The sequence below is a fragment of the Tubulanus polymorphus genome, chromosome 12 (assembly GCF_964204645.1).
Source record: "Tubulanus polymorphus chromosome 12, tnTubPoly1.2, whole genome shotgun sequence".
NCBI classification, from domain to species: domain Eukaryota; kingdom Metazoa; phylum Nemertea; class Palaeonemertea; order Tubulaniformes; family Tubulanidae; genus Tubulanus; species Tubulanus polymorphus.
The window spans coordinates 2,467,089-2,488,466 of NC_134036.1; the positions used below are offsets into that span (position 1 = coordinate 2,467,089).

The following is a 21,378-nucleotide window of genomic DNA, read 5'->3' on the forward strand; positions in this document are numbered from 1 at the left end:
CTGAGAGATGTAGGGCCCAGGGTAAAGGGTGCAGGGTCCCGGAAGACCATCTTAGTTCTATCGCCAATCTAACAGCTTAACACCAGTCTTAAGACACAAGACAACTTTTGGACATAAGTCTCAACTATGGAACCGACCTCAGAATGCGTTGACTTAAATAAAAAGCTATAAAGCTATAAAGCAGTAGCATGGATTATAGTAATCTATTCCACAGAGCACGACTGAGTATGATAGAATATAATCAATTTGTGCGCATATTCATAATATCAAACCGCGCGACATCTGTGGAATTTTATTACTGTATTTTATTGGATGAAAACCTTTTCTCAACGCGAAGAATGTAACATTGTAACAGTGGCGGAAATCCAAACCGATTTTTATTAAAGCCATTCTCTCTCCCTCCCTACCTCCCTCTCGCTCTATCTCATTGTGTATACATAGGTTATTGGCAAAACGATATAAACAGGGAATTTCTTGACACTTAATAAAAACACTTCAGACCACGAACGAGATTCGAGAATGATAAGCTTTAAAGGAAAAATCTTTAAAGGTCAAATTCTCTTTTGACCCGGGCTGGACCATTTACATTGAGACTTTCCTATATTTGGGAAGGTCTCTTATATCGAGATTTTTCTAGGGATTCTTATTAAGACCATATCAATATTTGATATTTATGTACGGGATCTATCTCGATATTTGAGATAAATGTACGGGATCTATCTCAATATTTGATATTAATGTACGGGATCTATCTCAATATTTGATATTAATGTACGGGATCTATCTCAATATTTGATATTAATGTACGGGATCTATCTCAATATCTGATATTAATGTACGGGATCTATCTCAATATTTGATATTAATGTACGGGATTTATCTCAATATTTGATATTAATGTACGGGATCTATCTCAATATTTGATATTAATGTACGGGATCTATCTCAATATTTGAGATTAATGTACGGGATCTATCTCAATATTTGATATTAATGTACGGGATCTATCTCAATATTTGATATTAATGTACGGGATTTATCTCAATATTTGATATTAATGTACGGGATCTATCTCAATATTTGATATTAATGTACGGGATCTATCTCAATATTTGATATTAATGTACGGGATCTATCTCAATATTTGATATTAATGTACGGGATCTATCTCAATATTTGAGATTAATGTACAGGGCTTTTGGAGGCAGAAAAATATATGCTTGAAGGGTCCGGAAATTACAAGATCAATTTAATGGGGTTATTGCGATATAAGCGGGTAAAACTTTTCAAAGGGTCTAAAGCAATTTGTCGATTTTTTTTTATTTGATGATGTCATTCATACACAGAGGAACCAATAAGTGTTTATAGCCATAAGAATTTACTGACGTTAATATCAAGACATTTCTAGATATGGACAAATTTCTTCAAATCGGTATATATCAGTTTAATGATGTCATAGGGGGATTTTTAAAACCAGCAAAATATTCTATTTGGCTCTACTCGAATTCAATGATGTAATAAGTGGAATTAATAAGTGTTTTTACGGCCAAACAAGTAAAATGATGCCCTACTTGGAATTTCTAGATAGCAAGATCCCTTTCTGGAATATTCTACACCTAATTAAGTAAACTAAGGGGGCGATGGTGTGGTGTATACCTACCTCCAATAAACTACAGAACCAATAAAACCCTATAGTGCATTGTACGTGATAGAGAACGACGTTTATTTAGGTGTCGCGTGTATTTTATTACGTTGACCGTACACTCTGGATGTGAGAGCCAGTCCTGATGAGATCCACTTTAAATTGGACACACGTATGACCAGTGACTGTGTACGCAGTGTGTCACCCAGTGACATGCAGGACAGGTCGGGGGGGGGCTAATAAACTATCGGACTATTTACACGTAGAAAACGACCAAAAAAAATATAAAAATGGACAAAATGATCTTCACCCTTGTAATTAACTATTTCCAAAATCTTGATGCATTAAATTAGGCAGCCAGAAAAATTCACCCCAATCAGTCGCTTGCCAGTTCAGACTGCTTGGAAGATTGTTTAAATGAACCGGAACCGAATTTCCAATTATGTACTTCGATTTAAAAAAGAAAATTCTGTAAATTAGACCGCCGAGCAAACAACTATATCTGTACTTCGATTTCCGATTTCAAAATCAAACCCCCTGTTTCGCTCCCGGCAGGTGTGGTGGGTCTGTAAGGGACACTCAATCAAAAAATCTAACGAAATTTACAAACCAAATAAACAACAGGGACAATCCCTATTTTAAGATCAAAAATATCAAATATTACTCCACAATTTCATATTTCGTGTCATAGTGTAGTCTATTCATAGCAAAATGTGATGGTGCAACAATGATCTCCAGAATCCAGTTCCACAGTTGTGAGTTAAAGAGTTAACAATGAGTTAAAATTAGTTCATTTTCAATGAGTTAAATTTTATCTCACAACTGTGGAGCTGGGTCCTGATGGACTAAAGAGGTTTGTGGTCATTAGACTGACATTGACAGCAAGCGGCGCCGTGGCTTAGCGGTTAAAGCGCCTGTCTAGTAAACAGGAGATCCCCGGTTCAAATCCAGGCGGTGCCTTTTTAATCTTTTTTTTCCACTTCCATTTAATTGTCTTCAACACTAACTTAAAGAGTGAAATTTTCAGTTTACAGATGTAAGATTTATTACGGAAACAAAGTGGTTGTAACTGGTGTAAACTCAAGGATTGACCCGCTGCCTCTATTGTTGATGGCTGTTCTAATCACTAACTCCACTCCCACTAGTCACGCTCTGGTCACTGACCCGCACATGTCACCACCAGATAAAGAACTGACCAGGAGTCTGTCCGAGCTCAAGTGCCCACAAGCGGTGCCGTGGCTTAGCGGTTAAAGCGCCTGTCTAGTAAACAGGAGATCCCCGGTTCAAATCCGGGCGGTGCCTGCTAATTTTACAAGAATTATACTCAAATAACCTCCTTTTTTTATATTCTTACATTGTGTCATCTTTAGTTGATTTTTGATAATAAATATTACTTGTATGAAGCGGATTTGGATTTGATCAATCTTGTCTTCTGATTTGTCGTACAATTTTTTGGATAATAAATATTGATTAAGTGATTCTATTTGACTGTAACACACCCACAGAATGTAACAACAACAGCTGCTGCTCGGCTACATTGAGATCAGTTTTAAATGATGTATTGAAACTAAAATTCAAGATTATATTCAGATGTAAATCATTCTGAAAGATAGAAATCATGCTTCAAGAAAACAAACTTTCAGATATCCTCGAGACAAGCTGTGTATGTGCTGACACAGAATTAAATCAAACCCACACACAACCACAGTGGAACTGAATCCAGAGACAAACAGAACCACACATCTGTAGAACTGGGTTCAGAGTCAAATTTAACCCACTCAACTGTGAAACTGGGTTCAGAGTCTAATTAAACCCACAAAACTGTGGAACTGGGTCTAGAGACAAATATCACACAACTGTAGAACTGGGTTAAGAGTCAAATTTAACCCACTCAACTGTGAAACTGGGTTCAGAGTCAAATTAAACCCACAAAACTGTGGAACTGGGTCTAGAGACAAATATCACACAACTGTGGAACTGGATTCAGAGTCAAATTAAACCCAAACAAATATGGAACAACTGAATGCAGAATCATATCTATATCTTAGACACCTGACCCATTTAGAATATTTGTGAACATAATAATGATTTACTATAATGCGTTCCGGGATGGTACATTTCTAGTCCAGTCCTTTATGTAACCAACATGTAAATGACCACACAATACTAGTTATAAGAATTCATCTAACACTAGGCTGCTGCTGTCAGCTACACGCACACGTGATAAAGAGAGGTCCCCCGCCGGTGTATAATAGACAGCTCACCGTGTGTTAGTCAGGTAGAGAGAGACGGACCTATCAGTCCCCTAGTGAGAACCCTACAGAGACTGTTTAATCAGTCAGTTTCTCAAACCTGACGTTGTCACCAATAACACTCGGAAATCGAGTTTACAGAAGAATTATTCAATTTGAGAATTCATAAGTTTGAATTAATTACTCAGCCATTAAATCTTATGAATAATGACGTATATTAGGGGTAAGTACTATTCCTCTACTAATCATAAAAGTAACGTTGAAAATAATTTCTCAAATTCGCGCGTAACCAATAGTTACCCATCTATAGTTATCTCACGGGATTCGAAATAGATATTTGAGATCTTAAATCCCTACAGAAAACATACAATTAATTTTCTTTTACAGCTATCTCATATCATCGGTAGGCTTTTGCAGATCTTAAGCCAACTTTATGAATTATGAAAACGATTTTAAAATTTGCACACGATCAATAAAAGGTATATAAAAGTGTAATATTTTTTAAATATTTTAGAATCTAAGTCGCTATAAAAGGCCTTATTATCTTAAAATCGTAGATAAGCTTCCATGCAACTTTTGTGAATCATGAAAACCAATTCTTAGATATCAAGCATGACCTAGGATACGTAAAAGAGCATAGTTCTTGGCTCATCCAGTTTTATCGGGACCCACAAAATGTTTCAGGAATTCAAAACCATAAAATCATTTGTTTAGCCTAAGTATCTTTTTTCCTCAAATGAGATTTTTAAATTTGCCTATGTCAGGGCGTGTATTCAAATAATTTTCTCATTGACCAGACCACTATATCTAAAAATTACAATGAAGCTACCAAGAATATTATAAGAATTTTCTATGAATCATCATTTGTTATGTACCGAGTAACATTTTCCTTCTCAAGGAAAAAACTTTGAAAAAATAATTCTTAAATTCACGCGCGTAACTTCAAAAACTGTTTATTATGAAATGAAATAAGATTTTTTCCAGAACAATTTAAAAGGGTTAATGCACTGATGTTAAGTCTAGAACCGTGTAACCCCAATCCCTGCACACACAAAAAATCAACCCCACTCGCATATGAAATAAACATTTGATGTTTTACATATTTGTGCATCCGGAATATTTTCGAAATATTCTATATCCAAATTATTGAAAGCTTTGCCTCTCTTTCCTTTAGATAGCAATGAAGGCTTAAATATCCAAAAATATCCATGCATTCACTATTGAAAACATCTTTGAGAATTGAAAGTCTATGAAAGTACAATGGATGAAATACAGTTGTCACAAACAGGAAAAATAGTCGAAAACCTTCTAAGAATTTTGTGAGATACCCTTAAAAAAGGCGACCGAAATACATTCATATCCTGGGAACCAGTTCGACAAAAATATCAACATTCAAAAATCTAATCCGAGAACTATGAAACTGGATAAAACAAAAATACAGGACCCGGTTTTATAGACTGGTATTATTGTTAACCAGGGGAGCTAACTCAATCTAAAATGAATTAAAGTTAGCCCCCTGGTTAAAGGTTATACCGGTCTATAAAACCAGCCCTTGGACTAATATTAACTTTAACAAGGGGAGTTAACTTAATTGAATACTAATTAAGTTAGCCCCCGGGTTAAAGATAATACCAGTCTTTAAAACCAGACCCAGTTTATAACCCATCGATATCTAGAAAAACATCAGGGGCCAGTAATGAGCAAACTTTTGATAAATCTCGCGATAGTGTCATTTGGAATTGCACTGTATAAGTTGATGATAATTTTGTCCCACGAGTTAGGCCTAATTTCAGCCAAATTTAGAACAACTGACTCCAGTTAACTTATTTATTAAGAAGTAATTAAAGTTTTCTCACCTTTCAGAAACTACTGATTGTAGTTTCTTTAAGTTTACTATCCCTGCGCCATCGCCTCCACAACCACAACCATCATCAGCTGATTTTGACTGCTTTTGACGGATCCGAAATTGTCAGTTTTTGTCGCCGGTTTTTTCCTCGATTACACCTGAATTCACGAGCGTTCAAACAGTTCATTGAAGCGTGCACAACTCGTAGTCAATAACGCCGTTAATTTTAAAGTCATCGACGAGTTTTAAATCCTGATTTTCGACGAGTTTTTTCGACCTAATTTCATCGGAAATTGAAATTCGCGGTGCACATGCCGGCTCCAGCGGTATATGTAGTACTAACACGATGCGTCCATTACGCGCCCCGAGGGATGGTAGCATCTACTTCTCTCTATCTCCTCTCAATCTCGAATCTCAAATATCGCGGAAATATCGACGCGAAATATCATTGTCGGATTAACGCCGGTGATTTTAGAATAAGCGATGAATTTTCCGACGATCTATTTCGCTGTATCGCCGTATCGCCGTATTACGCGAGCGATGCTGAACGGAGGGAGGATAGGCAGCCGACGTCGCTCTCGCGGTGAACGCGAATTAAATTTCGCGATCGATTTTTTTATCGCAAACTTTACGAAACTCGACGAAAAGGGCGTTATTAAAAAGCGCGATTTGATCCGCGATATTTTTCAGCAGCTTTATAAGTCGATCCCGATTCGAGACTTTCTAAGCTCCGAGATGACGGTCTCCATGGCGACGAGGCGATTCACGGGCCATCGGAAAAACTAGTTGAACCGCAACGAAATTTTACCCCAAAAATCGTTTCACGCTATCGCCGAATCCCGTGTCGTTCGGTAAGAAAGTCCTAGAAAGTTCAGACGATGATTTCGAAAGTTTTTTGAGTAGAAGGATCACACATACTTAGAACGGTTCCAACCCCCCGACGACATAATTTTTTGTTCACGGAAATAAAACCCGGAAATGATTACAAAATTGGCAAAATTACAACAAAAAAACCAGTGTTTTGTACAAAATATCTAAAAAGTTACAAATTGCCACGATTTGAAGCCTACGCAGAGGCTTTGAAGCGGCTAAAAAATGTTCGAAATTTTGAAAGTTTATATATCTCCTGTCCTGAAATTTCTATCCCGACTGATCAGCTGATAAGCCTGATAAGCCTTCAGCTGTTCGGGTGCCAGGCTCACCAGTCCCTGCACCACCTAATCCCACTTACCTTACCATCGCGCTGAGATCAGACACGATATTTATAAAGTCCATAAAAACTTAACAATATTATAGTCCGTTTTGAAACAAGAAGCGTAGTTTCTAAATTTCGAAAAATCGCCACAAAAAACGCGTCGAAAAAGGAAGTTTTCGAGCTTGACAACTGCATCTCCAGCATCCGCGGGACACTGGCTGCAGCTGTGATGCTTTCTAAATAGTTGTCATCGGTCCTATAGCATTCTAAAAAACCAAACGCGTTATCAGGTTATACGACACTGGCTTAAAGGTTAAAACAATGGCCGCTGAGATGCGTTTATAACAGATATCTCCTCGAGTGAACCCCCGCTGCGCTGATACCAGTCTCATCGCCTTATAAGGAAGGCGCATTTTTCATTTTCGAAAAAATTCATCTAATTTCCCTAATTAATAATCTTAAGATGTTTTTTAATTTGAATTGTCTGATTTGAGATGATTTCTGATAGTGCAGCGAGAAAGAGTGCAGAACTAGCTTTGTTTGACATCAATTTGAATTCGCATATCGGGCCAGCCGCATAGGTTCGAATCCTGTTTTGATGGTGTGAGTTTTAGACGGTCTAGACGTCGTTATTCAGATCTTTACAATTCGGGACCTGTTTTCTTAGTTCTCGTGGGTGGATTCCAAATCAGGAGTTTAGGGCTGGGGGCCCAAAAACCACCTAGGTCTGTAGTTGTATCGTGAACGGTGGGTCTGGGCGTGAAGTCTTTCAGGAGGGTTTGGGGCCCTTCAAGAGATTTTTTTTAAAATGATCATTCCCTAGGAACGTTAAATGATCCTATCAACATCTAAGGGATTCCACTAGATTACCAGAAATGATTTGTGAAAATGTTATCTTGGCAAACATAGGGGGCGGGCTCCCTGGGTCCCTCTAAATCTGTCCCTTTTGTTCTCAAGGAATTCGAGCTTTTTCGTAGCCAGGTTTGAGGCGTTTGAACCAAGGATTTATGACAACACGTGGTCGGTGCGCGTCCTTGTCTACCGCCACAGCGGCGGTGCGTTGGGTTCGAATCCCGTTATATCCGCTAATCTGAATGAGATTGTTGCTTCTTTTTTCGAAAATACATAAACAGGAAATTGAAAGCCTATTGAAATTGCCCCAGTTTGTCAGAAAATAAGTTGAACATTTTTATCCTCTTTATGAATTTTTTGTAATTATCATGCACATGGCTTAGCTAGGAAATCCACATTTAAATCTCCATTACCAGAGATAACTTTTAGAAAAAAAATAATTTAATATCCTCATCTATTCCGGCGATTAACGGTATATTGTTCAAAGCAGGGCTTAAATAAAACGGTATTTTATGCTTCGGTTGGGGAAAAATGGAAATTATGATTTGTTGCCAATGACAACCTCGCAATATCAGCAATTCAAATGGATCAAGTTGCATGAAATCGAAACAGATGTTTAAGCATTTTGTGCATTGCCTTTCAAATGTTTTTTTTTAATCGGTTTTTTTTCTCTTTTCTCTCCGATTCTAGTGCGTCGATCGGGTATTTGGAAGTTGTGAAAAACAGGAATTGTTCGCCGAGGGCAGCTGCAAACCGAGATACGTACGAAATATCGAAAAAATGCAGTTGATCATCGATGCGCCAGCAAAATGTAAGGAACTCGGGGGATTTTTTTTCAAGGTCGATTTCTTCCCTCGGAGATTGGGAAAAAAAAACGAAAAAAAAGTGACGCGATGAAAGTAGTTTCGGCGGCTTTTCTGTAATAAATGTCGTTAGTGTTAGAATTTTCGATATAAATACAGTTCAATCCGCTTAATTCGGATCATTTGGGACCAACAAAATTCACCCGGTTTACAGAAAATCGGGATTAACAGTCAATTTCTTGTACGTTAACGAACAAATGTACTGCAATTAATGCCCTGGGTCAGACCGTAATCCGGATAAAGTCGATCCGGATTAAGCAGATTTCACTGAAGTAACAAGTGACTTGACCTTTCTTCAACAAATATCCCATGATTATCCCCGATAATCCGGATTAAGCAGTTTCGGATTGAGCGGGTTTATACAAATTCAAAATCTTATCTTGATGAAACTAAATGAATTTATTTGAAGATTTTGATCCATCAATGTATCCGCAATGTATATCGATGTCTTCCACGTCGTTTTTTCAGGATCGCTTACAAAATTAAACCACCAAGCCGCTGCCGCGCGAACGTTTCCTTATCACTTGGTTTCTCAAGCTGGAAAATGAACGGATGGTATAATGTTTATACGACAGATGAATTTATGAAAATGACATCAAAATTGGGGGGCCGATAGGGTGAGTTTTTTTGGTACAAAACAGGTTAGTTTCCATTTCATCTCCCTCTCAAAAGGAGGAGGCCGCGTCGAGGTTCTGTGTTTTGGATTTAAGAAGTTTCTCACACTCCTGTACAGTTATTCCCCTCGCTCTCAAAAAAGATGTTTGAAAAATGTTTTAATCATAATGTTGAAAAGTGCCGCCGATCAGAGACCAGGGTCAAAAATGATAGCGTTTGAATTGCAACTGGTACCGGAAATGACTCACTTCGCTTTGATTGAACATTGTTTAGTATCGAGTGAGTAGTTTGCGTGTGAACGCGCTCTCTAATTAGGCACGGGCCAAATTTGACTCGGGCCTGATCCGTGCCAATTTGGCACGGGCCGAATCGTCTCCGTGTGATCACAGCTAAACGATAGATGAACTCTTTCTCTGGGGTAAACAGGGTTGTCATAGGTTCGAACCCAGTTATTCCTGAAGTAACGGGTTGCTTTTTAACAGCACATAGAGTATCGGCTCCAAATGACCACACAAACATATTCAAACTGAGAACTCTCGTATTCATGTATGTAGTTTGTGTGAAAGCGATGCGCGATTATTTCAGTAAAATATTCCAGAAAGTTTCACCTATATCTACATAAATATGTATGAATAGAGAAAGAATTTAGGACCGAAGGCTTAACAGAAACTATATCTAATAAGATATGAGAATTAGATTGAATTCACTCCTCTCCGACCGATGTAGAACACATCTATTCAAATGTTCCATTATGGTTAATGAGATGAACTGCATTCAATAGAGATATACTATGATAACTTGGTGAAACGTGACTTGATTGGTCGGATATACTCGGCAGGAGTCTGATGTAACCAGGGTTCAATTTACTTCAATTTATCATTTAACAGATCGTTCAACATGATTCGTACAATAGAACGCTAACCATAGACTTATTACAATGTTCACTCCTAGTGACAATACGACAAGTGGCCCGGTCCTGCAGCTCAGCTTGTGTCAGAGAATCCAAACTCGCCCGGTTCTAGTCAAATCAAAATTCAGTGTTCTAATGTATTTAGGATGTTATCTACCGGCGTCAGTATTGGGTATAACATTCAACGCATTCACGTTGTTAGTTCTAAAACGGTTTAAATCTGATGTTTATTTTCTCATCAAAATTCTCGCTGTAAACGATATTTTGTTTATGATCGCTACATTCATTCTGTATCCGCTGAGAACTGCGTACATTTACGCCGTTTTGGGAGATATGTTATTACGGGTGCACAGCGACTGGAATTTCGGGTGGATTTTTATTTCAATATCTTTGCCGTTTTTCTATATATTTCAGATGACACGTAACTGGTGCACTGTACTGCTCAGTCTAGAGCGGTTAATCGTCGTATTGTTTCCAATAAAATCTCGTAGAATTCCCAGAAAGCTGATCTCACAGGGCGCAATGTTATTTATTTCTGCGTTGGGTTTTTGTGGTCATTTAGGTCAATTTTTACCCCTCAAACATCTTGGATTCCTGAACTGTCCAGACTATTGGCCTTATATCACAAGACGGCGTGGTAGAAGGATCCGGTACAACTTTGACATATATTTCTGGAATTATTCAGTTTCTGGGCAGACTCTTTTCTTATATCTTACCGTCACATTTCCTCTGTTCATTTTGGTTTTCATCAATGTTATTCTTATTTCGGCGACATTTTACCGTCGGGTTACTCGACGTTCACAGCTCGGTGTAACTGATGAATCGTCTAGAAGGGAAATGAGGATTTTAAGGATGGTTTTATCAGTTGTTTTATTGTTTATTATTTGCGAAGGTTTGGGATTTGTGGATCGTAGAAAACAATGGTTCCCCATAAAGGAAAGCGGTTTTTCTTTTAGAATAATCGCATTGGCATTTTCAATTGTTGATTCATCAGTAAATTTCATTATATATTGTGTGACAAATGACAAATTCAGAAAATCGTCCGTTGACATTCTCAGTAAAGCTTGTTCTAGAAAAGGTTCTCGTTTTCGATGAATAGCTGGCGTGAGTTGAGATCAGACAATTCTACAGTGGAACTCGCTCCGGATTACCTTTTAGTTCGGATGAAATATAATGTTCGGTCCATCTGAACAGGAACCATCATCTAAACTATTATTTATAATCCGGGTTTAATTTAATTCGGGTGAATCTGGACGCCGTCCTTAGCTTTCCGTGTTGTAGTGATATCTCTTGCGATCTTATTCAATTACCGGTATACATCGAACTCACGCGAAGTAGCGAAGTTATTCACTGCTGAAAGTTAACAAAGGTCACACTGTTTATATTAGTAAAAAAAAACTGATTGAATATAAAATAGTTTGAACGTTAAGTAAGAAAAACCCACAATTAAATTTTAAAGAAAATCTCGATGAAAATCTAATAGAGAGGCATCAAAACTGTCCGAACATTTCTCAAACTGGAAAAGAAAGGACAAAAGGACGATGGTATTTAAATAATGTTTATGCAACAGGACCCAGTTCCACAGTTCTGAGTTAAGATTTGACTCTGGGTGAACTCATTGAAAATGAACTAACGGTAACTCAAGAGTTAACTCTAACTCACAACTCTGGAACTGGGTCCTGATGAATTCATAAAACTGACATCAAAACTGCGGTTAGTTTTTTACAAAACAGGTTAATCTGCATTTCATCTCCGTTCGAATTATCAGGTTGTAAAAATGCTACAGCAAATCACCCGCCCTATAATAGAGCCTTAAGTAGTCCAAGAGTTATCAGATCGGTAGTAAAATGTTACATCGACTATATAAACAAAATAGTCTTAGACTGGACTTAAATGTAAGCTAGGCCACTGGATGATGCGGATAGTTGGTATGCTGTAGGTGATTGGCAGGATGAAATCTTACATTAGTGTTATAAGTTACCCTCGGCCCGGTTTCATAGACTGGTATCAAAGTAATCCCTAGGGGTAAATCCTCAATTTGGGTGACAACCGCCATAGTTACAATGAGAAACCATGGTTATAACTGACAAATTTCAAAATGTTCCCAGGGACTATCTTTCTTCCACATCTATGAAACCCAGCCCAGGTGAGGAGGGCTTCAAAAATCAGTCAATAGACTCATTGGTTGTTCCTCTTCACGGAAATGTTTTTTTTTTTCATCTTAACATTTATTTGGCTGGTTGGTGGTGATTGAATGACAGTACATTTCCTATATTATTGTCATATTTTACCCACCTGGTAAGGAGGGCTTTAAAAATAAGTCCACAGACTCGTTGGTTGTTCCTCTCCACGGAAATCTTTAGTAAAAGGCGAAAGATTTAAACGCGGTTGAAGAGAAACCTGAGTACCAGTACCCTGAGTCCTCGAGATATTTATACCCCGAAACCGTTGCCTTTACACCATGCCTTTTACTTTCGACAAAATTTAGATTTTTTTCTGCTACAAAATCGGGTCTTTTAGCCAGAAGTTTCCACAGATTTCAGTCGGAATTTTATCCAAATTCATATTACACTTAATTAGATCAATCAACAAGCAATGATGCTACATTTACAAATATATGATTATATTCATAATAATGGTATCTCGTTTTCCGTGAGTGCTCGGTAAATTCCGTCAATCTCCGACTAGGTGCACGACTCACACTCGCCACCCTCTAATGTGACTCGGACCAAATCGTCTCCGTATGATCGCGGCTAAACATTAGATAAAATGCCTAACTTTTGGGTGTTATAGGTTCGAACCCAGTTATTACTGAACCAGGTTTCTTTAACAGGACAGAATATTTTTTTATCTTAAAATAAGAATTGACTCCGTTATCTATTTGATTGGTAAATTCCGTTTGATTTTCGATCTTGGTGTCCCTTACAAACCCACCACACCTGCCGGTATCGGAACAGGGGGTTTGTTATCGGCCCCGAATGACCACACAAACTGTGAACTGAGAACTCTCGTATTCATGTGTGTGCTTTGTGTGAAAGCGATACGCGATTATTTCAGTAAAATATTCCAGAAAGATTCACTTCTATACATACATGTATATGAATAGAGAATATTTAGGACCGAAGGCTTAACAAAACTTTATCTAATAAGATATGAGAATTAGATTGAATTCACTCCTCTCCGACCGATGTAGAACACATTTATTCAAATGTTCCACTATGGTCTATAAGCTGAACTGCATTCAACAGAGATGAAATAATGATAACTTGGTGAAACTTGACTTGATTGGTCGGATATACTCGGCAGGAGTCTGATGTAACAAGGGGTCAATTTACTTCAATTTATCATTTAACAGATCGTTCAACATGATTCGTACAATAGAACGCTAACCATAGACTTATTACAGCGGCCGAAAATGTTCACTCCTAGTGACAATACGACAAGTCACCCGGTCCCACAGCTCAGCTGGTGTCAGAGAGTCCAAACTCATCCGATTAGATTTAAGTTCAGTTTCAACATTAAAATGTATTTGGGATGTTATCTACCGGCGTCAGTACTAGGTATAACATTCAACGCATTCACGTTATTAGTTCTAAAACGGTTTAAATCTGATGTTTATTTTCTCATCAAAATTCTCGCTATAAACGATCTGTTGTTTATGGTCGCTACATTCATTCTTTATCCGCTGAGAACTGCGTACATTTACGCCGTTTTGGGAGATATTTTGTTCCGCGCAGATGATTGGAATCTCGGGTGGATTTTTATTTCAATATCTTTGCCGTTTTTCTATATATTTCAGACGACTCGTAACTGGTGCACTGTACTGCTCAGTCTAGAGCGGTTAATCGTCGTATTGTTTCCAATAAAATCTCGTAGAATTCCCAGAAAGCAGATCTCACAGGGCGCAATGTTATTTATTGCATTTTTGGGTTTTTGTGGTCATTTAGGTCAATTTATACCCCGCAGATATTTTGGATTCATGAACTGTCCAGACTATTGGCCTTATATCACATTACGGCGTGGACAGATCCGGTACAATTTTAACATAGGATTCTGGATTTATTCAGTTTCTGAGCGGACTTTTTTCTTATATCTTACTGTCACGTTTCCTCTGTTCATTTTGGTTTTCATCAATGTTATTCTTATTTCGGCGACATTTTACCGTCGGGTTGCTCGACGTTCAGAGCTCGGTGTAACTGATGAATCGTCTAGAAGGGAAATGAGGGTTTTAAGGATGGTTTTATCAGTGGTTTTATTGTTTATTATTTGCGAAGGTTTGGGCTTTGTGGATCGTCAGCGAAAGTGGTTCCCCTTAGAAAATATCGGTTTTTCTTTTAGAATAATCGCATTGGCATTTTCTATTGTTGATTCGTCAGTAAATTTCATTATATATTGTGTGACAAATGAAAAATTCAGAAAATCGTCCGTTGACATTCTCAGTAAAGCTTGTTCTAGAAAAGGTTCTTGTTTTCGATGAACAGGTGGCGTGAGTTGAGATGAGACAATTCTACTGTGGAACTCGCTCCGGATTTTCGAAGAAAAACCCACAATTAAATTAAAAAAGAAAATCTCGAAGAGAATCTAATACAGAGGTATCAAAACTTTCCGAACATTTCTCAAACTGGAAAAGAAAGGATAAAAAGGACGATGTTTTCACAACAGATGAATTCATAAAACTGACATCAAAACTGGGGTTAGTTTTTTTGCAAAATAGGTTAATCTGCATTCCTTCTCCGTTCGAATTGTCAGGTTGTAAAAATGCTACAGCAAATCACCCGCCCCAATAACAAAGCCTTGTAAGTTGATCAAGTGTTATCTTAATACATTAGGTCGGTAGTAAAATGTTACATCGACTCAACAACCTACATAGTCTAAGGCTGGACATATTCGTAAACGAGAAATCGGTATGCCGTAGGTCGTGGTCGATATGATGCTTATATTATTGTTATAAGTTACCCTCCTGGTATGGAGGGCTTCAAAAATCAGTCCATAGACTCATTGGTTGTTCCTCTCCACGGAAATCTTTAGTCAAAGGCGAAAGATTTAAACGCGGTTGAAGAGAAACCTGAGTACCTGTACCCTGAGTCCTCGAGGTATTTATACCCCGAAACCATTGCCTTTACACCATGCCTTTTACTTTCGACAAAATTCAGATTCTTTTCCGCCACAAAATCGCTCTTTTAGTCAGAAGGTTCCGCAGATTTCAGTCGGAATTTTATCCAAATTCATATTACATTTAATAAGATCAATCAACAAGCAATGATGCTTCAGTTACAAATATATGATTATATTCATAATAATGGTATCTCGTGTCCGTGAGTGCTCGGTAAATTCCGTCAATCTCCGACTAGGTGCACGACTCACACTCGGCACCCTCTAATTTGACTCGGACCAAATCGTCTCCGTATGATGGCGGCTAAACATTAGATAAACTGCTTAACTTTGGTGTGTCATAGATTCGAACCCAGTTATTACTGAACTAGGTTTCTTTAACAGCACAGAATATTTGTAATCTTAAAATAAGGATTGACCCCGTTATTATATTTGATTGGTAGATTCCGTTTGATATTTCGATTGGGTGTCCGTTACAAACCCACCACACCTGCCGGTATCGGAACAGGGGGTTTGTTATCGGCCCTGAATGACCACACAAACTGTGAACTGAGAACTCTCTTATTCATGTGTGTGGTTTGTGTGAAAGCGATGCGCGATTATTTCAGTAAAATATTCCAGAAAGTTTCACCTATATCTACATAAATATGTATGAATAGAGAAAGAATTTAGGACCGAAGGCTTAAAATTAGATTCAATTCACTCCTCTCCGACCGATGTAGAACACTTCTATTCAAATGTCCCGCGATGGTTTATAAGCTGAACTGCATTCAACAGAGATAAAATAATGATAACTTGGTGAAACTTGACTTGATTGGTCGGATATACTCGGCAGGAGTCTGATGTAACCAGGGTTCAATTTACTTCAATTTATCATTTAACAGATCGTTCAACATGATTCGTACAATAGAACGCTAACCAGAGACTTATTACAGCGGCCGAAAATGTTCACTCCTAGCGACAATACGACAAGTCACCCGGTCCTGCAGCTCAGCTGGTGTCAGAGAGTCCAAACTCATCCGATTAGATTTAAGTTCAGTTTCAACATTAAAATGTATTTGGGATGTTATCTACCGGCGTCAGTACTAGGTATAACATTCAACGCATTCACGTTATTAGTTCTAAAACGGTTTAAATCTGATGTTTATTTTCTCATCAAAATTCTCGCTATAAACGATCTGTTGTTTATGGTCGCTACATTCATTCTTTATCCGCTGAGAACTGCGTACATTTACGCCGTTTTGGGAGATATTTTGTTCCGCGCAGATGATTGGAATCTCGGGTGGATTTTTATTTCAATATCTTTGCCGTTTTTCTATATATTTCAGACGACTCGTAACTGGTGCACTGTACTGCTCAGTCTAGAGCGGTTAATCGTCGTATTGTTTCCAATAAAATCTCGTAGAATTCCCAGAAAGCAGATCTCACAGGGCGCAATGTTATTTATTGCATTTTTGGGTTTTTGTGGTCATTTAGGTCAATTTATACCCCGCAGATATTTTGGATTCATGAACTGTCCTGACTATTGGCCTTATATCACATTACGGCGTGGACAGATCCGGTACAATTTTAACATAGGATTCTGGATTTATTCAGTTTCTGAGCGGACTTTTTTCTTATATCTTACTGTCACGTTTCCTCTGTTCATTTTGGTTTTCATCAATGTTATTCTTATTTCGGCGACATTTTACCGTCGGGTTACTCGACGTTCACAGCTCGGTGTAACTGATGAATCGTCTAGAAGGGAAATGAGGGTTTTAAGGATGGTTTTATCAGTTGTTTTATTGTTTATTATTTGCGAAGGTTTGGGCTTTGTGGATCGTCAGCGAAAGTGGTTCCCCTTAGAAAATATCGGTTTTTCTTTTAGAATAATCGCATTGGCATTTTCTATTGTTGATTCGTCAGTAAACTTCATCATATATTGTGTGACAAATGAAAAATTCAGAAAATCGTCCGTTGACATTCTCAGTAAAGCTTGTTCTAGAAAAGGTTCTTGTTTTCGATGAACAGGTGGCGTGAGTTGAGATGAGACAATTCTACTGTGGAACTCGCTCCGGATTTTCGAAGAAAAACCCACAATTAAATTAAAAAAGAAAATCTCGAAAGTCCTCGAGGTATTTATACCCCGAAACCATTGCCTTTAAACACGGTGTTTAACTGTCGAGTAATATAGATTTTTTTCTGCTACAAAATCGGTCTTTTAGCCAGAAGTTTCCACAGATTTCACTCGAAATTTTATCCAAATTTGTATTACACTTAATTAGATCAATCAACAAGCAATGGTGCTCAAGTTACAAATATATGATTATATTTATGATGATGGTATCTCGTTTTCCGTGAGCACTCGGTAAATTCCGTAAATCCCCGACTAGGTGGACGACTCACACTCGGCACACGTGAGTTGTGACACCTGCGACCCCCGCGTGAGCGCAACACTCCAGAGCGGCTTCTATCTTCAGGCGCGTTTTAAATCTATATTCTGTTTCAAAGGCCGACTTCGAGTATAAAAGGCTCATCATCTGTCAGACATGGCAGTATCTCTGAAGCCAGTCAAGAGCTCTAGCGATTGAAACTGGTATTTCTCTGATATCTCCGTCCGATTTGGACCCTCCATTTTGTCAGGGATATGTGTAAACTAGTTATAGCACGAGAGGCCATGGACACTACCGCATTGAAATGCACGAATTATCTTGGTTGGCAAAATAGAAAAGGGCACTAAAAAAATTTGACTTGTACAAGTCTCACAGGTCTACCTGGATCCCCCTCCCCCGAGCTCAAGGAAACATTTTCAGACTTTATGTCATTTTTCCGTTTTCATTGTGGGATTCTCAACATATACATGTCCTGGTACAAAATTCTTATCACTGAAACACTCAGCCATGCCAACCTGTTACCTCGAGCCAATATTGTCTTTGTAGGTGAAAATAGAAAAGGGCACAAAACAATTGACGGAATCCCCCTCGATCCGCCCCTGAGCCCAAGGAAACATTTTCAGATTGTTCATCATTTTTGCGTTATCATCTCGAGATTCTATCCTTTGACCTGGAACTAAACTCTATAAAACGCCCATCTCTTATTAGTAATACACTCAGCAGAGTCAACCTGTTACCTCGAGTCAGTTCGGTGATTACCACTGTACAACAACTGTGACAAGTCACAAAATTTATCTATTTTCTTCTATTCGTCTATCACCGCGCGCGTGTGCGCACCTTTTGTCTTTTGTCTTTTTTTCTGTTCTGAAACTATGAAGACGTGGCATGCCGTTTTGTCGCGCACCTGTCGGTCGTGTGTCTCTATATCAGTGTAGCGCTTGTGTGTGCCTAATTCTACCTGGTACGAAATAGGTGAATTTTCTCGGATTAACACGGATTAAAGGATTAAAGGAATATTTCAGTGTCGATCTTGCGCGCGCCGGAGTGGGGAATTATATCCGGAATTTACATTTACTCGCGTTCACTTCTTTTTTTATCGGAGAGAAAATAACGTCAGCGAATTGCGCGGTAAAAAAAAAATCGATAACCAAATTTGAGATTTTGAGATTTTCGTCGATACATACCGACCCAATTTTGAGATTGGTGAACAACATACTTTGATAAGTTTTTTCTGTAAGCCAGAACTGTTTCAATCCAACCCAATAAAAGCGTTGGTGATCTAAAAGATAACTTTTGGTGTCATAGGAATGAGGACAATTCAAATCTAATTTCGAAAGATTTTGAGATAATTGTTTATGATCATTGGGATCGACAACAATTTCGCTGCGAAAAGAGGTTTATTTTGACGGGAGCACAATTTTAACGAGTTTGATTTTTTCGTTGATATCATAAACTCTGTCGCAACATGTTCGGTTTCTCGCGAGTAATCGCCTTGATGATTTTGTCGTCGTCTTGCTGTTCTCTGATTGGCTGCGTGCCGATAAAACCGGAAAATATGGAAGATTATGAATACTATTATTACTACGGACCTGTGGACGAGTCGAAACCCGATACGACGGGGGACGCAGGTAATACAAGTGGCGCCACCACAGGAGCAACCGATCAACTTGATGTTGTCACCTTGAAATCGGACGATGCCAATGCCGGGGATAGCGGAGGACTCTTCGGTAAAATTTTCTCCTGGAACTCGGACGAACAAGGCGCCGGAACCGGGGACGGACAACCGACGGATGCAGACAAGAGCACCGATACCGCAGCGCCACCTACAACTCAACCCGCAGTTGATTTAGCCGATTCGAGCTTTGTACAACCACCTGTGGCAACGCAGGACACGAAGACGGTGCCAGGTGACGCTACTAAAGATGCGACGCGAGAGGGCGCTGCCGGTAAAGCAACAGATGGCGCCACTGGTGGCAGAAAACCATCTGAGTCAAAGACGATCGATAAAGATGGAAAAAAGATGAAAAAAGTAAAGAAACTGAGAAGAAAAGACAAAGCTCCCCCTCGTGGTGGTGATCTGAAGTTCGGAGCGGTAGCACCCCCTGGTGGACAGCAACCACAAATGATGCAACCACCGAATCAAATGAACCAAGGTCAATTCGTACCCCAAAGTCAACCGGGAATACCTCCTCAAGGCCAGTTCGTGCCACAAGGGCAGCCGGGTCAAGGTCAGTTCATGCCACATCAAGGCGTACCACAGACTGGTCCACAGGGACAAGGGCAATTTATGCCACAAGGTCATCCTGGGCAAGGTCACATGCAGCCGCCTGGCCAAGGTCAGTTCGGACAACAACAGCATCCGGGTGCTCAACAAGGTCATGGTCAATTCGTGCCGAACCAAGGTCAATTCGCTCAACCACAAGGTCATCCTGGCCAAGGGGGTCAACCCGGACATATGCCAAACCCGCAACAGGATCAGCACGCAGAGGCGCCATCTACCGGATATGATACAGCACAGACGCACGACGATGACGATGATGCAGACGATGCGTCGACCTCTTCTTCGCCTCATTTTACTGATCACCCTCCACCTCCTCCACCTCCTCCTCATTATCAAAATCCACAATTCCACCAACAAAACATTCCACATCAGCCACCTCCACCACCACCTCATCATCAGCAGCAGCAGCAACAACACCAGCAGCACCAGCAGCAGCAGCAGCAGCAGCAGCAGCACCAGCAGCAGCAACAGCACTTTCAACAGAATCCACCTCAATATTTCCAACCTCCACATCCACCCATGTACTTCAACAATCCACCTTCGCCACAATACCCGAACTATCAACAGTACTTCTTCCCGGAGGGAGTATTCTACAACGCGCCACCTGTCGGCGAAAGACGGCCGTCACGTGAGGTGTACAGTCAACTGAAGAAGAGACGAAACCCGCGTAAACAAGTCGTTTTCGAGGATCTGTTCATTCCGGATCGCTGTTACGTCAAAAGCAAACTCGGTGACGTATTACGCATACGATTCAATACGACTTTAGAGAACGGTACAGAAGTGGACAGTAGGTAAGTGTCAATCAAACGCTCGCCCCTCCCCTCACCATCCCCGTCCCCGCCCATTTCTTAAACATATACCTTAATATGCTGCTGGTTAAAAGCCGTCCATTTCTCAAACGAAATGCATCAACCTCAACTGGCATCTCCAGCCGTAGCAAAGTCAAAAACTAACCCCTTTTTTCGCTTCTATTCGGTCTACAAAGGGTCGAAAATATGGTAGACATTGGGTTCCTAATACGCAGAGCATCTTGATTCAAATTATGCTCAAAAGGTGTCAGCAAAGTAGCAAGTTTAGGCAATGTTCTGCAGTTTCCCGTCCCCGCCACTATCCAACTCTCTTCCCAATGATATGACCTCCATTTTCAATTCAATCGGCATCCTCCAAATTCTGCTCCACTTCTTAAACATTTGACTCATCAGTGATGTCGGTTTTTCTATATTCTATCTTACAGATACGGCACCGACAGACCGCTGGAGTTGAGGACCGGGTATCGGTTAGTTTTACCCGGCATGGAGAAAGGTGTGATGAACATGTGTCCAGGACAAACCCGAGCCGTGATCATTCCGCCATCACTAGCGTTCGGAAACGAGGAAGGACTAAGTACGTACTTTGAGAGCCTGAGAACTTTCCGGAGTTATCGTGAAAAAGTTTAAGC

At 39.4% G+C, this 21,378-nt stretch overlaps 4 non-coding genes across 4 annotated transcripts; 2 read left to right on the forward strand and 2 right to left on the reverse strand.

Annotated features, from left to right (window-relative positions):
- The first annotated feature begins 2,529 nt into the window (after positions 1-2,529).
- On the forward strand, positions 2,530-2,602 carry Trnat-agu (transfer RNA threonine (anticodon AGU)). Its single transcript has one exon. It is a non-coding gene; the product is annotated as a tRNA-Thr (tRNA).
- Positions 2,603-2,871: 269 nt separating this feature from the next.
- On the forward strand, positions 2,872-2,944 carry Trnat-agu (transfer RNA threonine (anticodon AGU)). The gene has a single exon. It is a non-coding gene; the product is annotated as a tRNA-Thr (tRNA).
- Positions 2,945-12,464: 9,520 nt separating this feature from the next.
- On the reverse strand, positions 12,465-12,583 carry LOC141914364 (U5 spliceosomal RNA). The gene has a single exon (XR_012620810.1). It is a non-coding gene; the product is annotated as a U5 spliceosomal RNA (small nuclear RNA).
- A 2,546-nt stretch (positions 12,584-15,129) lies between these two features.
- LOC141914367 (U5 spliceosomal RNA) lies at positions 15,130-15,248 on the reverse strand. The gene has a single exon (XR_012620813.1). It is a non-coding gene; the product is annotated as a U5 spliceosomal RNA (small nuclear RNA).
- Between the last annotated feature and the right edge of the window lie 6,130 nt (positions 15,249-21,378).